Raw genomic sequence first — 21,312 nt, forward strand, 5'->3', positions numbered from 1 at the left:
GATAGGATATTTGGCAAAAATGAATTCTAAAAATCAGGAGTTTGCAAATTATATTTACTAGGATATGTAGTTTGAAAACCAGGAGTAGGGAGAAATGCAATGCTAGCTGCACTTAGTCATTATTGATAGACTTACAATGAGAATAAATAATACTTAATATATTTTAAAATTAGCATCACTGAAAGAATCACCACACACCACTTGCTAGTTTTTGTTGGTAGATTTTTAAAAAATCTTTCTCCAATGTTTATATATAAAAGGAATAATTTGGTGATTACTTTTCTATTATTATCTCACATGTAAAGTTTACTTATCTGGGGGGTGGGGCTGTTAAGTGGATTCAGTGAAATATAAAGTGTGTAAAACTTTATACAAAGCACTCTCCCACAGCTATCTCGAATTATTACCCATTTATATGAAAATAAGGACCACAATAATTGGCCAATGATAACTATCCAATAGAAGTTTCCAAGTAGCTGCGCGAGAATTTGGTCCAGTCTGCTGGACTCTAAAACTGGGGCTCTTAACCCCCACAAAACTCAATGCATTTTACGGCTCTCTGTTGGGCACGTGTGCACAGCAGTGGAGACCAGAAAAAAAAGGCTTAAGAACTGCCCAGAAGGTTTACACTGTTTAATGGCGGAAAGGAGGAGGATCTCATACTCTTGTCAAAGAAGTAGGAAATTAGTATCTCTTGTTATCAAGATTTGGATGTAGTTACTTTGCTCAGCAGTTCTGCATAGTCTCTCACAGAACCCAGTAGAACATGTTTAAAACAAAATTAATGGCTTTTCTTTTTGTGTAAGGTGGCGCTGCATAAGCTCATTACATCACACATGTCCATTAAGGTGGTTTTGTTTCTTTGCCTTTTGTTCTTCATCTGTTGCCATGTTTTTCTTGGTTACAAGTTGGGATATTTAAAAACCACCCTGTGTCTGTCAAACTGGAATGCTACTAAAAGCAAAACTGCAGGTTCAGGAAAAAAAATAAATAAATGTATCATCTGGAGTTTTAGTGACTGCTTACTACAGACCAGGAACAGTGCTGAGCATTTTACACATATTGACTCACTTAATCCTGATAACAACCCAATAGTGTATGCATGATTATTATGATATTCATGGAGTAACTATAGCATATAGAACAAGAGACAGATACCCCCTCCAAATAATTTGGATATGGGGAAATAAGCTTTTCATCTGGAGTTCAAGTTTAAAAGAGACATATAATATATTTGACCAGCTACATGGGAAGTCACCCTACAGAGACAAAACAGCTTCCCTGACAAGTTCTGACTGTAGTCAAATTGAATATATTAACAAATTTAAAGAAATAATTTCCAAGAGGAAAACAGAAAAAAAATTCAAAACACAGAAATAATATATCCACAATTTCTGACCAGGAGGTAATAAATATAGAAATAAAAACAAAATAAAAACACACAAATATCCCCAACTACTTGAAAACTAAAAAAAAAATAAAAAAATGTCACCCCAAACTCCTTGATCAAAAATAAAATCAGATATTACATACTGAAAATATTAATAAAAATTTTAAATATCAATAAATATTACTATTAATAAAAATAAATTTAAAATCAACCCCCTATATAACAGAACTAGGGAATATAAAAATTTTAATACTTAGAGAATTTGACTCAGGAAAATTCATAACCTTAATTCTATTCAGCAAGTATACATTAAATACCTACTGTAGGAAACCTGTTGAGTCTGGGACAATTTATAGAGTGACCCACAGCTAAATCCAGAGCTAAATTTAATTCTGAACTTTTTATTTCTATAACCCAATAAATTTCTTTAAAAGTCAATTTGAGTTGTTATTTCTCTCATTTAGAATGAAAAATCCTTTAGGGAATAGAGGACCCCTTTCCCCTTGCAACACTTTCTCCCTTTGTTTTATTCATCAGTGGGCCTGGAGCCAGGGAAAAGGTGGAGTGTTGGAACAATATGTCCTGGATAGATTCTACTCTAAGGAAGGAGGACCTGAACTTTTTAAGCTACTTTTTTAGCTTTGACTATAGGAGACAAGAGTAGTTCCTGCATTCCTGCTCAGCTTCTGCACCTAGCCTGAGCAATTCTAGGGTGGACCATTTATATGAGAGGGGACCCTCCAAAAACATTGAACTTATAAAAAATTGTGTACTTATTCTTACATTTTTAATCTTCAGCCACCTTCAAAGTACTCTCCATTTGATGCAATACACCTATTGAGATGTTTTTCCACGGCTCAAAATATTTTTTCCAGACTTTATTTATTTTACTTTTATTTTTATTTTTATTTTTTAAGTATGTTTTATTGATTATGTTGTTACAGTAGTTGCAAGTTTTTTCCCCTTTGCTCCCCTCTACCCAGTAATTCCCTTCCCTCCAGCAATCCCATCCCCCTTAGTTCATGTCCATGGGTCATACATATATGTTCTTTGGCTTCACCTTTTCCTATATTATTCTTAACTTCCTCCTGTCTATTTTGTACCAATTGATTATGCTTCTTAGTCCCTACACCATATCCTCATTTCTCTCCCTCTCCCCTCCCAGCTGATAACCATCCAAATGATCCCCATACCTATGATTCTATTCCTATTCTGTTTGCTTAGTTGGATTTTGTTTTTATTTTTTAGATTCAGTTGTTGATAGTTGTGAGTTTGTGGTCATTTTAGTGTTCATAGTTTTGATCTTTTTCTTAAGTAAGCTCCTTTGACATTTCATATATTAATGGCTTGGTGATGATGAACTCCTTTAACTTTGCCTTGTCTGGAAAGCACTTCATCTGTCCTTCCAATCCAAATGATAGCCTTGCTGGATAGAGTAGTCCTGGTGCAGGTTACCTTTCATCGCATTGAATACTGCTTGCCAGTCCCTTCCTGCCTGCAATGTGTCCTCTGAAAAATCAGCTGATAGTCCTATAGGCAACCCCCTGTAGGCAACTCTCCGCCTCTCTCTCCCTGCCCCCAGGACTCTGTCTTTATCTTTCACCTTTGACATCTCAATCATGATGCATCCTGCTGTGGTCCCCTCTGGGTCCAGCTTGCCCAGGACCCTCCGTGCTTCCCAGACCTGTATGTCCATCTCCTTCACAAAATTTGGGAACTTTCCCCTCCTTGTTTTTTTTTAATTCTTGCTTCCTCATTCTGCACTGATTGACTGTGTGTTTCTTCCTTATGTTCCAAATCATTGATTTGAACCCTAGTTTCCTTTCCTTCACCATTGGTTTTGTGTGGATTTTCCTTCATTTTACTTAGCATAGCCTTCACTTCTTCTCTTACGTGTTTGCCATACTCAAGCATATCTGTAAAGCCTATGAGCACCTTTGTCACCAGTGTTTTGGATTATGCGTCTGTTAGGTTGGCTATGTCCTCATCGCTTAGTTCTCCCACTGGTACCTTGATCCGTTCCCCCTTTGGGGCCATGCTTCTCTGTCTCCTCATTCTGACAGGCTCCCAAGTTTGTTTGCCTCCATGTCCCAGGTAGAGCTGTCACTCCTGTTACGTTGTAAGGGGCCGAGCCTTAGGGATTTGTCAGTACAGGGCGACCTGTTTCACTACATTGTGGCGCTATATGTGGGGGATGGGTCCGAGAGGGAACAATACCGCCTGCTCAGCACTCGTCCCTTTTCCAGGCACCTCGCCCACTTCTGCACTAGACTAGCACCCCTCTAGCTGCTGCCCTGGCCATCGTTCCAAGAGTGGGTGGGTCTGTGGACGTTCTAGGACTGTGGGGGCCCTTTAAACAAGGGGACTCTGCTGAGACCAGCAGTTTCTGCCTCTGTCCCAACCCCCACTGGTCTGCACAGTCAGAAACAATGAGGCTTGATTTTCCCTGGTGCTGGGACCGTGAGCTGCTAGGTCTGGTGAGGAGCTGGGAATGCTCCTCAGGTGTCTCTCCTGACTTTAAAACATGTGACTACACTTTGCTGGCCTGCCGCTGCCACCACTGCTGCTGCCACCACACCGCATTCTCTCTGCCTCGGCTCCACCCCTCCTACCTGTCTGGATGAGTATTTCTTCTTTATATTTTTGTTTGCTGGACTTCCATGCAGTCAGATTTTCTGGAATTTCTGATTGTTTCTAGTTTTGAGGTAGTTGTATTCCTTCTTCGTTGTGGAGGGAGATGTAGCGTGTCTGTCTATGCGTCCATCTTGGCCAGAAGTCTCAAAATAGTTTTTAAGCTTGTCGATTTTGATGCCTTTTAGTGCTTCTGACATTTTTTGTTTCATCCCTTCCACATTGGCAAAATGTTTCCCATTGAGGATTTTTTTCATCCAGGGAAACCAAAAAAACAGTTACTCTGGCAAGATCAGGTGAATAAGGAGGGTGGGGCATGGGGGTCAAGCCAATTTTGGTCAGAACTGCTCAACACTCAGTATGGTGTGGGCAGGTGCACCCATAATGAAGTAAGGAAAACCATTAAAAAAGTCTTTTAAAAAAATTCACTAAAGCCAAGTGCAGCCTCTCACAACAATGCCAGCTGGCACGCTGATATAGATGGGTTCCTAGAACACTCACCTAGTGGGAGAAACTTCTACTACAAGGGCTCTGCCCTCCAGAAGGTAATACCAGGTTTTTTTTTTTTGGTCCCCCTCATACATACATCAGGAGAATACATACATAAAAATTATATATTTCTTTTGTTATTACAAATATTGGAAACACCCCAGGCTGTGCTTAACTGAGTTTCTGTAAGACCAACTGTATTTTCTACATTGAGGTTTCATGAAATTCTCCTTCATTACTTCAGTAAACCTTCTTCATGCCTTGAATGGGTTTTTGTTCCTTGTAATCAATCCCTGACTCACAGAAGAACAATGCTTGGCCCATCCCTTCAAGATGTTTTTTACATGCTTAAACTAATGAACTGATATCAACTAAGGCATTCACTACATGCTCTGGTCAAGGAAAAAGGCAGAAGAGTTTGCACAACTTGTTAAACGTAACTGAGCCTTTGTTTCCTTGCCTGTAATATGTGATTAAGAATCTTCATAGCAGGGTTGTTATAATTGCTCAAGACAGTGGCTGCAGAAGCTGGCACAGTTTGAGCACTGCACGGGCACACAAACAATGCTGGTGGGGGTTAGTGAGGAGCACTGGTGTGAGAACAGGAGTGGGAGTGGGGAGTAGAGGTTCCTAAATCTCCCACCCATCTGCATTATGGGAGGCATTTTTTAAATAAAGATTTGAAACCTTATTCTAAAACTACTAAATCAGAATCTTTTGGGGGTGCGGGCCTTGCAATGTGACTTCTAACAAGCCTCCCTGGATTATGCCACCTAGCTCATCTAAGACCAGTCTGACTAGTATGTAAGAACTCCCAGAGAAGAAGAAAAGCAAGATTTCTGTGAGAAGAGAGCATGCCAGAGGAATAGGCAACCGTAAAGAATCAGTGGATACAACACTCGACTTATTTCTGTTACTGTTTCTTGTGCTCTACTTTTTTGTGCTATCTGCCCTGCTGTTTAAAGTTCATGCTCATTAGTTTAAAAAAATAAAAAGATTTAAGGCGTGCTTTAGTAACACATATTGTATCAATGTATAGAAAATACTCATATTAGAAGACCACAATTAAAACAAACAAGCAAACAGAACTCAACCTTTACCTATTGTTCATATATAAAAATATTCAGATGAAAACGGAGGCCAATTAACAAAATTATAATCATCATAAGTGATATAAATAGCTGATACCAAATTCTCCATTGTAGATAGCACCTACGGAATGTGTGAAGTAGTCCAGGCATTGTACTAAGGAGGTATTACCATGATTCCATTCTGCTTGTTAGAAAACTGAAGCATCGAAAGCTCAGGTAATTATCCTAAGGCCACATAGCTAATGAACGGCAGAGGTCAGATATGAACTCTGTGCTCTTGGTCACTATGCTTTGTTCCCTTTCAGTATGAAAGCTAATGCCCTGTCAGGGGCAACAGAATTTCTGTCTTGTGTGGGAGGCCATGCTGGTTTACAGGCACTCATGGCATGTAAAGGATATCAGAAACCTGTAGGTGAATCCAGCCCACAGTTCAAGCTGATAGAAGAACACATAGGTTGTTGCTTCAGGGGTGGCTGAGCACAATTGGTAGCAATTTGTTGTCTCCACTATGAAGATGGTTATTGAAGTTAAAGAAATTTCATGTTGTGTTTAGGTTCACAAATGTTCAGGAGAACATTGATGCATAACTGTAAAGTATCCAAAACACCAGAAGTTAGATTGAGTATAGTGTGTTAAAGAAAGGACTCTATACACACAAGGAAAAGAGAATGGGCCAGCTAGAGTCCACATCTTCAGTGACCAACAAGATACCTCTGATGAAGGTTTTTGTGTGTTTTTTTTAATTTATTTCATGCAATTATCTTAAACAAGGGTTGCAAATGACAGCTCACATTACAAATTAGGTCACCCACCTTTTTTGTAAATAAAGTTTTCTGGGAACACAGGCACACATTAATCTATGTACCATCTATGACTGTTATCACACTATAATTTCATTATTGAGAAACTACAACAGACACTGGATGACCCACAAAGCTGACCTCTGCTCTACAAAATACAAGTTTACGCCTAAGACTGAAATGCTTAATGAGATAAAATTAGACTTGATATACATCTAAAAGTCCTTATTTCTTTGGATCATGGGTATCAAAGAACATGGAGAGGTAAAACCACTTGAAAAAGAACAAAGTATAAGAGAATTCGGTTGGATCAGGACCTTTGATGTTTAAGGTCAGTTACCCCTCAAGAAAATGAACTTTGTTAACCAGAACTTGAATAAGCAAAAGTGCAAAGTGATTGTGACATAGTTTGCCTTTTACAAACCTGAACTTGTATTTCTGATATCACATTTTCTCTCTTAAAGGGGCAACTTGTATTATGTTTGCATAAATGTGTAAGTTATTAAGGGCCTGCTCTATGTCAGAAAGAAGTCTTATATTTACCTTCACAAGCTAACTACTTGTTGTTCTTTATCTCTTTCCCCCTTTTTCTCTCACAGACATAGACCCCTGATTCTCAGCTGGGCACATCATAGTTCAGAGCAGCAGACATTTCCCACACACTGACAGCTAGAACTCTGAACTGACTTGCACCCTGCTAATCAGAGGTACTCGTAAGACATTTGCAAGGTAGAAGTCATGCTTTTGCTGCTTCTGTAATTCTACCACAGTCTCTATTCCCCAATCCCCTGCCCAGTTCAAGATTACTTTATGATCTTGGTTGTTTCCCCACAGCTATCAGGGTCTCAGCATTGGTGGCCCCACTCTGTTGAACTGTTCTCAAAAGATTCCTTGATTATTTCTTCAGTCCTTCAATTGATTCTCTAAGCCATAACAAAATCTTCCTAAATCCCTTTCTGATTAAACTAGCTAAAATGCATTCTGTTCTCTGCAAGTGATCTCTGACCTATATAAAATTTAGGAGTGGGGTATTGTCCTAGATATTTATGTGTGTTTCATTGATTGGTGGTCCAAACTGCAGATGATGACACCTATAGCAGTGTGGAAAACTGGAGACCCTTGTTATTTAGTGACAGAACATTTGATAAATGGTTGCCAAAAATAACTTGAAAGAGAGATTATACACCCTGATGAAGCCTGTAGCTATAGGTTAAATCATTGGAAAAGTTCATAATGGTGTAGATTGGTTGTTTCTTCCACTTTCAGCAAAGCTTTACAAGAAGAAGATGAACTAAGTCTAGATATAGCCCGTATGGAAAGAGAAATGAAGGGAATATACCTCTGCTAAGGAAAGGACAGAAAATCTAAAATAATAGCGGAGAATTTCAACCTGTGGCAGAAAATCTAAAATATTTGTGAGCCTAATAATTTGGTGCCTCCCAGTGCTGAACAATTCAATGTGTCTTTGTACTAACCTCTCGTCGTCGGCAGCCGTCCGTCTCGAGAGACGATTGTGGAGCTTCTTAAGAGTCTATCTGCACCGCCGAGAATGGCTGTGCAGTCCGACTCGGGAGTGACACGGTATCTGTCTCCTCCCGTGTTGAATCGACATCTTATGATGATGCTGGAGTGTCCTCTCCAGTGAAGCTGAAGCTACAGAGCCTGGGCAGGGTGATATGGAGGGTCTGCTGTTGCCCATGCAGCAGACCCCCCCCCTCTCTTCGCAGCTGAAGGGTCCAAGGGAAAGACGGAGTCAATACAGCTTGGCTTCAGGTGCGCCGCAGGAGTTGCCGGTGTTGACTACAACGTCAAACCGCCTTAGGGACTCCGGCTCCGGATTTTCTGTCGGGGTTTACTCCCTTAGCCTTTCCCCTGAAGAGGTATGCCGCAAGGCAGCGGAGGTTTTTTGGAGTCAGAGTTTTCCTTCTCTGATGTACCCTGACTGGAAGATCGAACCAGCGACACTTAGCTCGCAGGCCGACGCTCAATCCACTGAGCCAAACCAGCCCCCTATGTATATGTATTACCTGTTCAAAAAGCTTTTTAATCATCTGGGGAATCTGTTAAAATACATACATTTCATATTTCGAGATAAAATAATATATCCAGGGTTTGCTTCAAAATAACAGAAGAGAAAATGGATAGGGATATCGATTAAATAAGGTTAGCAATAAATTTTTTCTTTACAGTAGCTTGATTATAAAAAGGAGCTCATTATATTATACTATCCTACCTACTTTTGAATATGTTGGCACTTTTCATTAATAAAAAGTTAAATAAACAAATATATATTTAAAACTCCATGCAGAGATATTCTGATCCAGTAGGTCTGTGGTGAGTTCCAGGTATCTGTATGTGTACAAGCTCCCAAAGCCATTTAGAATGACACTAACATCTGAGAACCAGTGATCTAGTCTGTACAAAAACTCTAGGCAAATTCAAGTTCTACCAATTCAGAGCGCTCAAGTCTGAATAGTCAACACGAAGTCCTAGGGAAGAGAATGCATACCACTCCAGGCCAATCTTTGCCATGTTAAATCAAGGTGTTACGTGGACAACAGCTGAGAACAAGGTAAATGCCTAGAGATATTAAAGCAGCTATGACAATTTCTGAATCTTGCTGTTCCTACCTTTCCTTTCTCAACACGCCAAGCTAGAAGGCAACCAGTGAAACCAAAGGCTCCAACAAAGGCCAACTAAAGGAAGCTTAGAAAAAGCAATTACCCCTCACCAACCAATAACTAACCATTGCTCTGTGGGACCGATCTCAAAGGAGACTTCAGAAAATAAACAGATAGGAATGTCTCATAATATACATAGCACAAAAGAAGGGCGTGCGAGGTGGTGCTAGAGATAGTTGTTATAACAGACCCCCCCCCCAAAACAATTCTAAATTACTGATTAAGTTGACCACTGGGACTCCCTGACATATCCAGGAATTGAGTTGTTCCCTTTTCCCACCCTCCATCAGATAAACTCATGACCTGATAAGAGTTTCTGATAATGCATATTTTTTTAAAGATTGTATTTATTTATTTTTAGTGAGAGAGGAAAGGAGAGAGAAGGAGAGGGAGAGAAACATCAATGCACAGGAGAGATATCTATCAGTTGCCCCTTACATGCCCCTCAACTGGGGACATGGCCTGCAATCCAGGCACGTGCCCTGACCTGGAATCAAGCTGGCAACCTTTCCATTTGTGGGCTGATGCCCAATCCAAATGTACTAACCTCTATATTGAAGTTAATATGAAGAGTTTGCTCTGAAGGAGCTTGGTGGCCCAAGTGTTTACAATTACCTCTCCAAAGCATTCTAAGCTAGGCAATGAGAATCAAGCCAGCAGCATACATTAGATAAAGGATGTTGCCCTACTGTTCAAGACCCTTATTTTAGGGCATGATAGAGTGCTAAAACAAAATACCACAAACTGAGTGGTTTAAACAACAGAAATTTATTGTCTTATGGTTGTAGAGCTAGAAGTTGAAGATCAAGGTGTTGGCAGGGTTGGTTTCTTCTGAGAGCCGTAAGGGAGAATCTAGTGGTTTATTGGCAACCTTTGCATTCCTTGGGTTGTGGATGCATCACCTTAATCTCTGCCTTCATCTGCACATGGCATTCTCCACATGTGCATGCCTATGTTCTAATCTCCCCTCTTTTAAGGACACTAGTTGTATTGGATTAGAGTTTACCCCAATGACCTCATTTTAACTTGATTACCTCTATAAAGATCCTGTCTGCAAGGGAGGTCACATTCTGGGGTACTGGGGCTTAAGAATCAGACATATTTGGGGAGCAGGAAGGCACAATTCAACTCATAAACACCACCATTGGATTGAAAAGAGTTGTGCAGAGCATGGCAGCTAATAATTGAAACCAAATCTTCATGTTTAAATGAAATCTTTGGATACAGTTCTCACAGTGAAACCCACCAGACAGGGTACTGGAAGCCTATTAAGTTTATGAGGAAATTCTTTACCAGAGAAACCATAAACCTGGCCTGCCAAAACCTTACTGAGCACAATGCAAACTTAAGTACACAAACCTGCACCAGCAAAAAAAAGGATGTGAAAGTTTTATAGCTCCAAGAAGGGCAGACTCTCCAATGCCCAATTCAGATGTGGTCAAGGAGGCTAATGGATAAGGAAGGACTTCCAAGAAAAGAAAGCCAGTAGCCATGGAGAATAAAGAGAAACCAGAGGCTGTTGGATGGACTTACCCAGAAAATTATAGCAGTCTTTGCCTGGGCAGAAGTGTCTGAAATTTCTGCCCAGCATAATATTATTTCTAAAGAAAACTTTTCATTATAGTTACCTTGTTCCTAAGAATGGACATGGGTGATCTATATGACAGACTGCTAGATATGTCATCCATTTTTTAATCTACGACAATGGAATTCCCGGTGTTTTATCTGGATACGAGACCACTCCAAGTGAAGACTATATTTCAGAGCCTCTTGTGCAGCTACAGTGCTGGTGATAATTAGTTTCTGCCAATTAGATACTTTTTTGAAATATGCAGAAGGCAAGAAGCAAGTAGAGGCAGTGTGGAGGTCTCTTGTTTGCCTTAGTGGCTTCTTAATTAGGAAGGCTTTCCTGATCACAGTCTTCCCAAGTGGAAAGATAGCTTCCTGAACATAGAAGAGACAGTGGGTGCTTTGGTGGCCCAGTTTTGTCCCTCAGATTTGTTTATGAGAGCTCTAACTATAACCTATTTTTATCAGTCTCCCCTACAATTCTGTAGGGCATTTAAGACAGTCTAGCAAATTCCTCTTCCATTTAAACTAGCAGAGAGATTCTGTTTACTGAAACTAATATGTTCAATACAAGTTGGAATTATTTTTCTCACTTTATGGATGAAGAAACTGAGGCTTAGAGATAGTAGCAAGCTGGTAAACCAGTTCTGCCTGAGGAAAAAAAGTGCACCTATTTGTAACATTTATTGTCATCTGTGGTAAATGCTCCTACCATGACTGAATTAAGTCTCCAACGGTTTAACGACCTATAGGCAGAACTGAAAATTTGACAATCGGCTATCACAAGCTGGCTTCTACTTCAACACACCACTGCTTAGAGAATTTCAGTAACTTTCCCAAGATACTAAGTCAGTAGGTATTTAATTAAAAGGTTGAAAATAGAATATTTATTTTGCCTGAAAAACCATTTTGCTTTATCAGGAGGATTTTTGACTGCCAACACAATACTGAACAGAAATTTATAACACACAGTCTAAATGCCTTCAATGTCTTTACTTCAGAGACTTGGTTAATGAGTGTTAAGATAGTAGTGAAGTTATAGTATATTTAAAAATTTAGGTTGAATTTGGATGGGTAGTCATGACCAATATTTTATACACAGACATAAAAGTGTTTAAATGGCTTAAGACCATCAAAGTTGCAGATTTAGAGTAAGAAAAATAACTCATAAATTGATAAATGTAAAGTTGGTGCTTCTTGAGGGGAGGAGGGTATAAGGGGACTAAATGGTAATGGGCAAAAAACACAGTAAAGATTAAATTTTAATGAAGTAAACTAAAAAGAGTAAAATAAAGTTGGCGAGTCTTGCCTCCTTCCTGTGCGAGTTTGTGGCTAAGGTAGTTATACAATTTTCTTATTATACTAGAAAATTCCTGGAGACCACAAAGTAAATGGAAACTGGACTTTCTTCAAGCATGTTTAGATTATCATAGTATTGGTTTCTGTTTTCTGTTTTTTGTTTTCGTAGTATTGCTTTTTGACATTAAGTGAGAAATAGAGAAACTGATAGTGTACTTCTCATTTCTCTAGATCAAGTGATTAAATAGGTTTTGCTTTTAGACATTGCAAGATAATAATAAATGTGTAATAACATTAGAAATAGTTCTCAAATTTGCTGTTTCTTTATATGGTAAGTGTAAATTCAAAAGGTTAAAACATTTTAAAGCTAACCAAATTTCTTATAAAGTAATATAGTTATATGAATCCAGTTCTTCCTTAATTATAAATGCTTAAAAAAAAATTCCCTGTTTTTTTCCCATCATCTATGAAGCAACACTTATTGAGTAATTAGAGAACATTGCTGCTTGATAAGTGAGAACAAATGCTAAGACAACAGATATTTTAAAGATAAATATGAAGACATAGTTTTGTCTAAAACTGCCAACACTTTGAAGATAGAAATTCATTTTAATTGCCACTAACTCAATCATTAAGTATGATAGATTCTTTTTGTATTAAAAATTTCCCACTCATCCTGACATCTCTATTCTTCTGTCGCCACCATGGCCTCATGTTTATAGTATCACATTAAAATCCTACTAGTAGGGAACTGATTTCCTACTTTCAATCTTTCTCAGCCTAAATCTATCCTCTACACTACTTCCTAATTTTCATAAACCACTGCTTTATAAGGCCAATCCTCTTCCACATATTAATGGTCCACAATATGACTTATTAAAGCATTATGGAAATTCATCCCAAATTATAAAGAGCCTAAATTCCCCAAAACAGAGAATTTTAAAGTGTAATCTGGTGTATTAATAAAGTATGATGCAGTCATTAAGAGCATGTGATAAAAAATATTGATCTGAAGGAAATATTTGTACATTATTGAATATCTTTAAAAATCATGTAACAAGCCACCTATAGAAATATGTACAAATTCTATAAAAGGAAGTAAATACTCTTTGACTTAAACTTTTTGCTTCTGGGAATTTATTTAAGAAAATACCAAGGAATGAATACAAAGATTCCAAGTTCATCTTCATCCAAGAATTATTTTCATTACACAAAAATTATAAACAAGGTACAAGTTCAAAATATGGGATTGAATTTCTGTTTGTAATCAAGATAGAGTAACAAACGACATACAAAGTATGTTCTCTGACCACAATCCAATTACATTAGGAATCAATAACAGGAAGTTGTCTGGACATACCTCAAATATTTGGAAATTAAATTACTTATGTTTATGTAACCCTGGATCAAAAAAGAAGTCAAAGCAAAATCAGGAAAAAATTTCACTGAATTACAATAAAAATACAGCATATGAAAATTTATGGATATAGCTGAAGCAGTAATTACAAGGAGTATTTTTGCTATGAATATCTGTATTTAAAAAAGAAAAGAATATCTTGAGTCAATGACATCAACTTCCACCTTAAGAAACAAGAAAATTTTCAAATTCCTTAAAAGAATCAGAACTACCACACTTGTTCAAGAAGAAATAGATAACCTGAAGAGCTCTATATCTATTAAAGACATTTAATTTGGAGTTTTAAGCCTTCCCACAAAGAAAATTCTACTTGCGGATTCCATCATTGGTGGATCGTAACAAACACTTAAGAAGCAATAACATCGTTTCAGCCAAATCTTTCAGAAAATTAAAGACTTCCAGCTCATTCTACAAGGCCATCATTACTATGATACTAAACCCAGAAAAAGATACTAAAAGAAACGTATGGAATGATATCCTTCATGAACATAAGGACAATTCGTACCAAACTTTAACAAATCAAATCTAACACTATATTAAAAGGACAATACATCATTGTGACAGGTCAGACCAGAAATCACTGAAGAATGAGGGAGACCCCAGTCCAGGGGAGCCCCAACCTGGAAAACGATGTTACTCCCATCCCACCAAGAGAAGGCAGGGGGCAGGAAGAGCTGCTGAGGCAGCAGAATGAAGCAGCCTGTCTTCTCCAACAAAGGCCCGCCAGAGAGCAACTATCAACTGTAACAAGCCAGCATACATTGCCCCAGGCAGCTGAGCAACCCGTGATTCAGCAGAAGCGAGCTTGTACAGAGAAGAGGGGACTGGAGACTTTGCCCCCTCGCTAAACATGGCATCCAGAAGGTGGAGGAAGGCAAATATGGCAAACACTGGCCCTCATTGGTGGAAAAGCTGGACACTCTCACTGGCTTCTGAAGCACATGGGATTCTGGGAGAGGACTTTTAAACAGAAGGCAGGCAGACGCGCTCTCTCTCTTGGTTCTTGCTCTCATGGTTTCTTGGGCTCTTGCTTTGCCCCAGCACTGGTGGGAGTGCTTGTGGGACATGCAGCTATCAGGCCCACCTGGACCTTAGGCCCCACATGGACGAAGCCCTGGAGGCAGGGTTCCACACTGGGATGCATACCTCCCCAGGATCCAGCCTTAGGGATGCTAGACCCAGTGCTTCACAGCACATGGGTCCTGGACTGCTTCCACTCTCTTGCCCTGAGAGCAGCATATGGAGGCATGGGCTGGGAAGTTTCTTGCAGATGAAGCTTCCCCTGCATGCCCATCTGGAGTGATCTGGCAGTGTACTGGAGACCCTGAGAGGGAGAGAGAGAGAGCAGCTGCAAGATGAAGGCGACTCTGAAACCCGCAAGTGCATACCCCTGAGAGGATGGAGATCTGTTTTCATTGATAATTTAAGCTCCAAAAGGACATACGGAAAACTTCTGGGCATGGCTTTGGTTTGCAATCTCTTTGGGAGCAAGAGACGATCCGTGTCTTATGGAAGAGAAGTGTTCAGAGCAGGAATGCTCCCATCCCCTCCAAATTGGAAACCTTGTTAATAAAAACCTATTTCCTAACACACAAGCTTTTGTGTTACATGTATACACAGCAGCAAGCATCTGGACCTGATACTGCTCAGTTACAGCATGCCCAAGTAAGGTTTATCCCAGGGATGCAAAGTTAGTTTAACATTCAAAATGTAACTCACCATGTTAACAGACTAAAAATGAAAATACTGTAATCCTCTTAGTAGATGAAGAAAAAGTATTTGACAAATACCTAACATCTGATCCTGATGTTAAAAAAACACTCAGCAAACTAGGACTAGAAGGAATATCCTCAACCTGGTAAAGGGTCACTATGAAAACTGTACTGCTAACATCATAGTTAATGATTAAAGACAAAATTTTTTCCCCCATGATGAAGAAACAGACAAGGATGTGTACTTCCACCATTTCTAGTCAACATTATACTAGAGGTATTAGCCAGGTCAGAAAAAGAAATAAAAGACATCTAGATTAGATATGGAGAAGTAAAATAGTCTTTATTCACAGATTAAATGATTATCTATATAGAAAATCCTACGGATTCTACATATCTATATAGTTATTAAAGTTAATAACTAAGTTTAACAAGATTGAAAGATGTAAGATCAATATTCTAGCAACAAACTATTAGAAATTGAAATAACGCCCATATTTGACTTTCTCATATTTAGTCTCTTAAGTCAATTTAATATTTCTCATTTACTGTATTATCTGACTCTAAGAATATATTAGACAGCAAATAAGGTTAGAGCTAATATTTAAGAGAAAATTAAATTTCCAATTGCAAAGCCCAATTTAGACCACTAGGTGGCCATAAAACACTAGCTATGATTTTATCAGCTCCGAGAAACAATTTTAAGCAATGCTCCAAATTTCACATTTACTTGCATAATTTTTAATTTCTCCATTCTCAAATGGGGAGGAAGGAGAGAAAGGGAACTGAAGTTAGATCTCTGCCTCTTAGAGTCCAGGGTCCCTTGATCAGAGGTGATAGTATTTGAGGGATCTCCTTAGTGTGGCTGCACACCCAAAAAACTGGCAAAGGCTGTGCTCTGTAAGGGATACTACTTTCCTAACCTGTGCACTCTGCACTCTGGATGTGGGGAATTATTATTTTTTCACCCCATTGCTACCTAACAATAGGGGACAGATTCTTTGACTCAAACCTCCCTCTGGCTAACTGTTCTATGGGTAACAGCAATGCTGTGGTCTGACATGATAGGACATGGAGATCAGACTCATTTGAGCAGCCTGTGCAAGTTCAAGGGAAAACCTACACAGCTAGGGGCCAGTGCTCTACTTTGCAAATATAAAATATTTTTAGTCTCTGTGTCTGAAGGTCTTAAATATTCAGAAGTAAAATACAGAGTCATCTACTGTATTTAAAGTTCTTGAATACTATCTCCCCAAGATAACTGCCACTTGTCATTTGTGTAATTGGCCAGCTTCGTGCATTTAGGTCTGTGCTTACAGTTCTCTAGGAGTTAGTTTTCTTCTCTAAAATGGCAGACACACTCTAGAAGACCTCAGGATTTTCCATCAAGAAGATCAAAAAGACCTTAGTGGACACTGGAGAGTTCTAATCACAGATCTGAAGAGGAAAGAGAGAATTCTGTACTTTTGGACTCAATGTGAGAGTGCCCTAGAAAAGAGGCTTTGGGATTACAGAAGTGAGGCTTCAAACTCCGCTTGGGATTTAAGGACAGCATACAGAGATTAGACTTGGCCTGCTAAACTTTGTTGAGTTGTTAATTCATTTTTCTGCCTAATTTTTCTATTTTCCTTATACCCATTTAAGACAGCCAACTCCACCTCCTTGCCCCAGGGTAGCACTGTGGCAGGGTGGTTTGTATTTAAACCTACTCACTTAGGAGAGTATATGGAGGAAACAGAGGGAAATAGTGTTACAGAGTGGGGGTCTCCAAAAATCCCCAGAGCCTGTGGGTTGGGGTATGGGGAAAAGGTAACAGCTTTTAAGATGCCTTTGTATGACAATGGCTAGTAACTAGTTTCTTAGTTATGCCAAAGGGCTTTGGTTCTTACAAAGCCCCAAGGAGATGGGAGGGGTATTGACCATGGAATGGTGCAGAAAGAGCATACAGAGCCTGTGCATGGTTCTCTGAATGATCAGAACTGGTTACCATGCCCACTGCATCACAGGCCATGGTCAGGGATTTAAAAATAGATGGCAACCATTTTAGGAAGAAGAGAGGAGATCCACCCAGTTTGCAAGAAGGGCTGAGGAGATCTCCATGCGACTTTGAGAGGAAGAGAGGAGATCCGCACAGTTTGCAGGAAAGGGAGAACTCCATGCAGTTTGGAAAGGAAAGGGAGAACTCCCTGTGGCCTGGAAAGGAAAAGGGGAAATCCATGCAGCTTTGAAAGGGAGAGGATACCAAGTGGCTTTGAAAGGGCAAAGCACATGTTTTCCTGGACTGTTATGCCGAGGCTGATGACATCATACCCCAGATCCTGAAGGAGACAGCTAACAGATAAGGGATGGGGAACTTCTGGACATGTTTTTGGCTTCTAGCCTTTTGGGGAGCAAGGGAAGTACTGGGTCCCGTGGGAGAACAGGGCTCTGAGCTAAAGTGCTCACTGTCCTCCCCAGGTTGGAATACTGTAAATAAAGGCCTGTTTGCCTCAACACTAGTTGTTGGGTTTTACACCAAGGCGACACGTGAAAAAAAAACCCTTTCTCTCTGTAACAATAGTAGTGATGTTATGGATGGGGAACTCAAATGCTAGGAAAATTTTAGTTTCAGGTAACAGCTGACTAGCTTAGTAATCAATGTATGTAACAAGCTATTGTTTCAGGAACTGGAGGTATGACTCACCTTGATTCCAAGAAACCATAAGCAGTTCCACCTGTGTGCCTCAGGAGGCCTGCAAGCGATCGAGATGGTATCTGAGCCGTGTGCTCCAGGGTGAGATGACCACCACCCAGGACACAGAAGAAAGAATGCTGCAGCTTTTATCTGATTACCTTTTTCCCTGAATTCCAAACTCCTTACCTACAGTTTTCTTCTCCTTATAAAAAGGGTCCATTTATAATGAAATTTAAGATGGTCTGTTAGGGTACAAACCCACTGTCTTCTAAGATCGCTGACCATCTGAATAAAGCACCTATAAAGATTCAATCCCTGTCTCTGCTTATTGTGTCTGGTAGATGACAGGCAGCACAGACACCAGCTTTCCCAATTTCATTACCAAGCAAAACGGGGTTCTTTCATGTGGCGCCTTGGTGTAAAACCTAACAATTAGTGTTGAGGAAAACAGGTCTTTATTTACAATATTCCAACCGGGGGAGGGCAGTGAGCACTTCAGCTCAGAGCCCTGTTCTCCCACGGAACCCAGCACTTCCCTTGTTCCCCAAAAGGCTATAAGCCAAAACCAAGCCAATAGTTCCCCATCCCTTATCTGTCAGCTCTCTCCTTCAGGATCTGAGGTATGATGTCATCAGCCTCCGTATAACAGTCCAGCAAAACATGTCCTGTGTTGCACTGGATCACGCATGGTTTCACACCCTTTCAAAGCCACAGAGTTCTCCCTCTGCCCTTTCAAAGCCACATGGATCTCTATTTCCTTCTAAAACCATGGTTCTCTCTGCAAATGGGTGCCACCTTACTTTTAAATCCCTGACTGTGGCCTGTGAGGCAGTGGGCAGGGTAACCGGTTCTAACCATTCACAGAATCTTGTGCAGGACCCCTATGCTTTTTCTTCAGCATTCTGTGGTCAAAACCCCTCCCATCTCGTTGGGGCCTGGAAGAACCAAACTATTTGCCTAACTAAGACACTCACTACCAGCCATAGATATGCAAAGGCATCTTGAAAACTGTCCCCTTCCCCCATTCCCTAACCATAAGCTCTGAGGAATTTGGGGGACCCTGCTCTGTAACAGTAAGAGGAGTTTGAGGATGTAGGTCTTGGATAATATTCCTTCATGCTGTGAGGAAGAGCGTGGAAGACAATGGGTGGGATCCTTGGAAGTGCACTTAAGTGCGATTTGGCATTGCTGGTGGGGTGGAGATATAAAGTTCTCTGACACAAAGGCACACAAGGTGTAGCGTAGTCAGAGAGGATTGTAGCCTCACAGATGTAGCAAATATAGGTAAATATCCCTCAATATATAGTAGAATATGATGCTTCCAGGTCTTCATCAGTACTGTGTTGTCTGCCTGGAAAGGTCTTCCCTTCTGTCAGCTTCTTAACTTTCTATTGTTGGAGCAAAATTGCACCTGAAAAAATTAAACAGACAAGGAGGACTTTATTCAAGGCTATTGCAATAGGGAAGAGAAACCAGAACTAAATCTAAACTTAACTCCACTGAGACAAAGGGATTTTAAAACTTAGATGAAAAAGTACTGAAGAGTATTAGAATGAGGTTAATCTATGGTTTGTGTCCAGCACATTGAGTTATTCCTGAGTTTGTAAAAGTTTTTCTCTGTTATTAGGCCATCTGTGATTGCTAAGTGGCTCAGGGAAGTAAGATTCTACAATACCATCCTACAGAGACTGGGAGATATGGGCATTATTTTCCTAGATGATTACATTTCAAAAGGATGGCTCCTAGGTCGTTGAGAAAGATAGTCTTGGGTTGTAAAACTGGTGATGGTCTTTTAAGAAGATTTACATTTCAAAGAGGCAGAGAAAGAATTTACAATGGCAAGTTTTCTAACATAAATTCTTTAAGAAAAGGGAGGCCAGGGGCCTAGAGTCAGAAGTAAGAGTTTCTAAAGTTTAGTTCAAGCTGAGGAGAACCTTAAGGCCTTCTTAGTTACTGTTAGAAACAAGGTCATAGTGACTCCCAAACCAGTAGCAAAGTCATTGGTAACAAAAGGCAAATGTAATTAAAGGATCTCTGAGAAGGGAGTGGATAACATTAGCATATTCACAAATCACAATAGGGGCATTTAGATGAACGTGTTAGATTGTACCTCCGGAGTATCCAGTCATGGAGAAACGGGGAAGGAGGAGAGGGGAGGGGAAACTAGTTGCGCTAGGGTGGGGAAGCTAAGACTATAAAACCAGGTTCCTTTGTCTACTTGGGGCACACATTCTCCTGGCTATGAGAGTGCGCCTGGCTCTGCAGACTCGTGAATAAAGGCCTCGTTTTACTGCTCAAGTCCTGTGTCCCAGTTTTTATTGTGAGCGTTTCTCACAGTTACTATTTATCTTTAAATTCCACTTTTTGTCACTGATAACGTACACATTTCCTGATTTTATTTCCTCCATTCTTATTATTTTTCACTCAAACATCTATAGAAATTCTGATTCTTGTTCATACAACCATTACCAGTACATGGAACTGAACTGAGAATATTGATTTTGATGTCTGAGATATTTGAGCAGGGAAAATACAGACATACCTCTTTTTATTGCACTTTGCTTGATTGCACTTCACAGACATTATGGGTTTTTTTTTTTTGTTTTTTTTTTTACAAATTAAAGGTTTGTGACAACCCTGTGCCAAACAAGTCTATCAGCACCATTTTCCCAACATCATTTGCTCACTTCATGTCTCTGTGTCACATTTTGGTAATTTTTGCAATATTTCAGACTTTTTCATTATTATTATATTTGTTACGGTGATTTGTGATCAGTCAGTAGCTATGAACATTGAGACAGTGATACCAAGCAAAGAGGGGCTCGTTCACATGGGGCCTTGGTGTAAAACCCAACAATTAGAGTTTAGAAAAACAGGTCTTTATTTACAATATCCCAGCCTGGGGGGGTGGGGGGCTGGGAGTACTCTTGCTCAGAGCCTTTTCTCACACTAGACCCAGCACTTCCCTTGCTCCACAAAAGGCTGCAAGCCAACCCCAAACCCAATAGTTCCCCACTCCTTATCTGTCAGCTCTCTCTCCTTCAGGATCTAGGGTGTAATGTTATCAGCTTCCATGTAATAGTCCAGAAAAGCATGTGCCGTGTTACACTGGATCATGGTGGAGTCCAGGATAGGCACAAGTCCTAATATTACAGGGTGGAAAAAGGGAGCCCCAAAATTTGGGGGCTCGGACTCAGTGGAACACAGCCACTTTTTCCGAAAGATGCCTTTGCATATCTATGGTGGATAGCTAGTGTCTTAGTTATGCAAATAGCCATGGCCTTCCACAGTGCCAAGAAGATGGGAGGGGTTTTGACCATAGAATGGTGACAAAAGAGCTTTTACAAGGTTCTGCAAATGGTCAGCATCTGTTACCACAACCACACCCACTGCATCACAGGTCATGGTCAGGAATTTAAAAATAAGGTGTCAGCCATTTGCAGGGAGGAACCATGTGGTTTTGAAAGGGGAAGAACACCATGCGGTTTGTAAGGACATAGAAAAAAAGCCACGCAGTTTGCAAGAAAAAGTGAGGGGAGAAGAGGTTTCTCTAAGGGTG

Source organism: Furipterus horrens, unplaced genomic scaffold, assembly GCF_987537825.1.
Source record: "Furipterus horrens unplaced genomic scaffold, mFurHor1.1.pri manual_scaffold_5, whole genome shotgun sequence".
Lineage (NCBI taxonomy): Eukaryota > Metazoa > Chordata > Mammalia > Chiroptera > Furipteridae > Furipterus > Furipterus horrens.